At 39.9% G+C, this 6417-nt stretch overlaps 1 pseudogene; it reads right to left on the bottom strand.

The window, feature by feature from the left end:
- Positions 1 to 1628: 1628 nt before the first annotated feature.
- LOC136547281 (uncharacterized) lies at positions 1629 to 6172 on the bottom strand (annotated as a pseudogene).
- Between the last annotated feature and the right edge of the window lie 245 nt (positions 6173 to 6417).

Consider the following 6417-nt stretch of genomic DNA (forward strand, 5'->3'; position numbering starts at 1 on the left):
CGTCCGGTCACCTATAGTGACCTCCGTCTTTTCTGTATAGAGCGCCGGTGGCACCGTCGGACTGTTCGCACTCTACGGGCGGACACTCCATCGGTGAAGTTCCTAACCCTTGCTCAAATATGCCAACCACCAAGTGTATCACCTTGTGCACATGTGTTAGCATATTTTCGTAAAATTTTCAAGGGTGTTAGCACTCTACTAGATCCTAAATGCATATGCAATGAGTTAGAGCATCTAGTGGCACTTTGATAACCGCATTTCGATACAAGTTTCACCCCTCTTAATAGTATGGCTATCAATCCTAAATGTGATCACACTCACTAAGTGTCTTGATCACCAAAATAAAATGACTCCTACCATTTATACCTTTGCCTTGAGCCTTTTATTTTTCTCTTTCTTCTTTTCAAGTCCAAGCACTTGATCATCATCATGGCATCACCATCATCATGTTATGATCTTCATTTGCTTCACCACTTGAAATATGCTACCTATCGCATGATCACTTGATAAACTAGGTTAGTACTTAGGGTTTCATCAATTTATCAAAACCAAACTAGAGTTTTCAAATCCATATGAGTAGATCTATAGAGTGAACATATAATATGGTATGTTTTAGTACAATTTTTTTTGTAGTGATTTTCTGTAATTAATTCATAGCTGCAGTTTCTATGGTCCAATTATGGTGAAATTTTTATGATGGGCTAATTATTGTATGCTTAAACTATAGTAAAAATTTCATACTCATTGGATCATGTATAACTTAGTTATAGATTTATAAATACTTTTTAACAAGCATACACCTAAATAAATGTATAACTAAGTTATACATGATCCAATGAGTATGAAATTTTAACTATAGTTTAAGCATACAATAATTATCTCATAATAAAAATTTCACCATAAATGGACTATAGAAACTACAACTATGAATTAATTATAGAAAAGCATAGATCTAAAGCTACAACAAAAAGTTTGTACTAAAACATACCATATCATATGTTTACTGTGTAGATCTACTCAAGTGAAGTCCAACAAATTTGATTTTTTCATTTTATAATTTTTCTACGATTTACTATGATTTTTTAAAGATTCAACCGAAATAAATAAAAAAGAAAAGGACAAAACCGTCTTTGAAAACCGCTTATAACCAGTCAGAGGTAAAATGAATGGTTTACCCGGTTTTAGAGTTTAGGGAGGAAAAGCAGACTTTCGCAAAAGTTGAGGGATGTAATGTGGACTTTTTCCTTTTACATGGGCTAGGAACATAACAGTCCAAATCAAAATTCGTCACTTGGGCTTGAATCTGGTAATGCTAGTCGTTGCATCCAGACAGCTAGTAATTATTAGCTGGTACCTGAAGGAAACCAGTTAATAACTTTTCATTAGTTATAGTTCATTTCAAGCTATTAACTAAGGTGTTTTGATACACTAGAGCTAATTTTAATAGCCAACTAGTATTATGACAGTCACTCTGCAAGTATGATACAGCCAACTAGTATTAAATAAGGTGTTTGTTGACAAAGCACATGGCAAGATGAACATATCTGGAGGTCTGGACGATATATGAGTTTCATTCTGAATGGACAGCAAACTTAGTGCCTGATCAGCTGCAGGGAACGCAGTCTATCAACAGAATATCAAGTTTCCAACCATATAAAGCATACAGCCATACCCTGTATGTTGGTTTTTCCATCTCAAAAGCTCAACAAAGTAAAGCCATTACATCACACTACACAGCAATCTGATAACTCGCACCCAGAGAAGAATTACAAGAGTTAATTACACAAAGAATATTACTTATTCTATATTTTGAATACAAGCTGTAAACACTTACACCACCACCCTTTCATTCATGTATGCTAATACAACCACACCAATGCATCATTATATACACAACAAACAAAACAAACTATGAAACCCTTGAGGGTAGGCACACTTCATGCATATAGGAGTAGCCAAATTATGCTGAGGGGCATAGCAGGCTTGGTGTTGGGATTTTATGCAAACCCATTTCATAGGCTATTAAGAAGAGCCCTTTTGCAAGATGGCTGCTGAGAAGTTTCAGGCCTTGACCCTGGTGAGGTCAGCTCTATCACAGACAGCAGAAAATTCCTCTCCTGAAAGTATTGAAAAATACAAATGTGAGCAGCTTTAACAACATATTTATTATTACTTCAGGTACAACAATATTTCCAAATACAAATCTCAGACACAGGCCATGGAAAACGAAAGCTTACACTAGCAGTGAATTTGGGGGTAGGCATGTCGTCTGCATACGGTTGGAATGTTGCAACTGTATCAGCAGGGGATGTGAATTCCAAAGATGGAGGCTTACTATCTTTTGCAACCACAGAAAAACTTGGGGATGCAAAGTTTTCTGCACCTGCTTTATCTCGGAGAACTGTGTGAGCTGGGGACGTGAATTCAATACATTGGAGCCTGCTATCTTCAGCAATCTCATTAAGATTTTGTGGTGCTGGTGTTTCTCCACAGTCTTTACTCTCAAAATTTGTCAGAACAGGAGATGCAAACTCCATACATTGAAGTCTGCTATCTTCAGCAAGCTCACTCAATTTTTCAGATGCTGGTGTTTCTGCACCTGTTTGAGCCTCAAGAATTTCAATATTTTTTCTCTGATGTGGATGAAATAGAATATAGATAAGTAATGATAGATAGTGTAGGTTACCTGGGCAAGGTTCCATACTTCCAGAAAGCACAATTTGGCAAATGCTATTATGTTCTTCGCAGTTATCTGCTGGACAAGTTTTCATCACTTCATCAGGGGCCATGTCTGATATCACTTCCATGATAGTTTGCGAAGAACCAAAACACTGCTCATCATGAACATCAATCTGTCCATTCTGCTCCCTGTTAATTGGAATGATGATGCATAAACATCTGAAGCAATAATATATGAATGAAAGGATGAGAAAATATCCATCATTTACCCTGACTTTTCTTCATCTTCCTCTTCACTCTCATACGGGTCTATGATTAAATCATCAATATCTGTTATAACAGGAGATGTAGATTCTACACGTTGAAGCATGCTATCTTCAGCAACCTGGTCCTCGCTCAAATTTCCACATGCTGGTATCTTTGCACCTGTTTTATCATCAACAATTTCAGAGAGCCTTTCTTTGATGTAGATAAGAATCTACCTAAGTTGCGATTGATAGCATAGGGTTACCTGGGCAAGGTTCGGTACTTCCAGAAAGCACGTTTCTACAAAGACTACTATCCTCTTCGCAGTTATCTACTGGGCAATCTTCCATCATTTCCTCTGGGACCATATTTGATGTTACGTCTATGCTAGTTCGTGAAGAACTGTTACAGTGATAATTGTCCACATCGGTTTGTCCAATGTGCTCGCTTTGCATTGGAAATAATGATGGGTCAACAACTGAAGCGACATATTTGACCAAAAAAAAAAATGAGCGTTCATTCACAAATTACCTTAGCTTTTGTTCATCTTCATCTTTACTCTCATAGGGGTCTACAATTAAATCATCCAGCTCCTCTAGGAGTGAACCTATTTCAGACCCTCTATTTTCTGGCACTTCGTTGTGCTCTTTTTTCACTAAATGATCTTGCAGTTGCTGAAAATGTCAGGGATAAAAACAGTTACCTATCAATAAAGCACCAAGAGTTTTAAGCTGAGAACTTCGTAACAGGAAGTTGGTGCAGCCATACATACCTGCCATGCTTCATCCATGCTTTGACTTGTATTGTCACTTTTGATTTTTGTTGCAAGGGAGCAAAGCAAGTCAGCTTGCTGCAATAAAGTAGCAACTTTTGGGTCATCCTTGTTCAGAAAATTATCCTCCCGCTTCACACCTGAAATTATCAGCACAGAAATTATTCACTCACTGACATGAGACATACAAGTAAAGGAAAATGTTCAGAAATCAAGGATAATGGACTCACAATTTTGGGATTTAACTGTATTCGTGTTATCTTGGTTGTTCGAAGAAATGGTAGCAAGAGGTTGCCTGGCATTTTGTGTGCTCTTTTCTTGTTCAAATAATCTCATATTTCGTACAAGGTTCTCCTTTAAATCAGAACTGGAAGACCTTGTAGCAGAATCAATAAAAAAAGAAGGTCAAACAATATGTAGACATTAAGAAGCTTATCAGTTAGAAAATGTAACAAGTTCAGCTTGTATTTTATATACCTCATCTGCTTAATATGTAGCAAGGAGCCAGCTCCGCCTGGTGTCAGGCATCCTGTTTCTGTGAGAACCCTCTTTGCATTTGTGTTGGAACATGGCACACCATTTTCTTGGTATAGCTCCTCATCCTTGGCCCTCCTTTTGCACAGAGTAGAAAAGCGATTCTTCACTGCATTGTCAGTTCTGTTGTAGCCAAACCCAAAAATACATAAGCCATAAACCTTAGTTCACACATCTCATTTTTATCCTTTTTCACCTTGCAAAAAATAGCAATCCAATAAGAAAAACACACCTTCCTGAGACAACTTTTGCAATTTCAGTCCACTTGTTTCCAAGAACTTTTTGAGCCTGCATAACAGTGACAAGCTGATAAGAATATACAGTTGGACAGTTTAGAAGCTTACAGCAAGAACAAACAATTTTTAAGATAATGGCAAAACAAACTGTACAGGAGGTTTCTAATTCCCATGTGCCGCCACAAAATCTACCTAAATACAAGTGCAGACAAACTAAAGGATTAGAACTGATACCACACAAATCATGATATAATGCACAATCTCAAGTCACAATCATTTGTGTTGAACTGTCAAAGGTCGCTAAAGAAGTAACAACAGAGAAGCCTAGCATCTAAATTCCATGGAAATTGGAAATCATAAGCATTTATGCAACAGTGTCTAGTTTCAAGCAAATTCACTGCCGAGATCTAGCAATTAAGCTGCAGTTAGAAGACATCAAGATCTCACCTCACACAAAAGCATATCCTCTTCCCTGGACCACCCACCTTTCTTGCACTCATGAGTTCAAATAATTGTACCATCTGCAGCAACAACCAAACAAATAAAATTGAATCAAACAAACATCCAAACAAAGTTAGGAACACAACAATCCTAACCAATGTTTCCTCTATTAGAAGGGACACACCTTCTCCTGCATTGTCTGGCCGTCTTGTCCTTGAATTGTGCCGCTATAATGGTCCAGCTACCAAAAGGAAAGAAAGACCCAGTGATTAATAAAAGTTTAAAACAAAGCAATGAGAAGGCGCGGTTTGAGTCTGCAGAGAATACTGAATACATACTTATCAGTGCCATGAAGCGCGATTTGAGCACGAAGCACGCCATCCTCCTACGGGGAGAAAGGTAAAGAATTAAATCTTAGAGGAAGAAACCGCAGACACGGCCCAAGGCAGTGTCAAGAGGATCAGAAGAGAGCAAATGCGCAAAATTCAAAACGAGTTATCACAAGTCGATAGAAAGTTAGGTAGGATTAAGACTGAACATACATACTGAGCAAATGCGCAAAATTCAAAACGGGATATCACAAGTCGATAGAAAGTTAAGTAGGATCAAGACTGAACATACGCACTGGTAGTCGGGAACGGGATAATTTTTTGAACAGTCAAAATTAGGTACGGAATCCAGAAACCAAAGAGAAAAATCCTTTCTACACGGATTAGCCCCAAAGCGAAAAAAAGACGCCTTCTCTCCTCAAGCAAAAAAGAAGCGCAATAATTGCTATGTACTCCATACAGTACATGGGTCCAATCCCAAACCCGAGGCACCAAAAATCGGGGAGAAAAGGCACGCGGCGCAGAATTGAGCAACTTGCGGAGCACACAAACACTCCTAGACAGTAGTACTAGTACTAGAAACGAACAGGGCTTTGACGCACCTCGGCGCTCCAACTGACGATGTGTCGGTCCTTCCTGGCGGCGGCCGCCGGCGCGGCGTCCGGTACGGCGGCGGCGCCGGAGGAGGAGCTCAGATCGGGCCCGGTCGCCATGGCTCGGGACACCGCATGTTCCGCCTGCGGGCCCCGCCGCGTGCGACGGCGACTGGCGAGCCCGGCCGGCCGGAGGTGGCGGGCCTGGGCGAGGCTAGGGTTTGGTGTTTGGGCGCCAATGGAGGAATTTTTGAACTCGAGCCAACGCAGCGGATGCGGGGAGAACGGAGAAGCGGGCGAAGGCACGGAGGGGGTGACGCACGGTCCGGGTGGGTGAGAACTGAGGAGTGAGGATAGGAGTTTTTTTGCAGGGGGTGGCGGGTTTTAAAAGGTGGGCGGTGGCGTGAATGAAAGGGAAAGGGAAAGTACTGTTGGGAACTGAACTGCGACTGCTGCCACGAAACTCCGTGCTTGTCCCAAAGTTTTCAAAAAGTGCTATATCAATCTTGTGATATATACATAAAATATTAAATATAGATAAAAAAAATTAATTGCACAGTTTAGTTGAAAATTACGAAAAAAACGTT

Source organism: Miscanthus floridulus, chromosome 3, assembly GCF_019320115.1.
Source record: "Miscanthus floridulus cultivar M001 chromosome 3, ASM1932011v1, whole genome shotgun sequence".
Classification (NCBI taxonomy): domain Eukaryota; kingdom Viridiplantae; phylum Streptophyta; class Magnoliopsida; order Poales; family Poaceae; genus Miscanthus; species Miscanthus floridulus.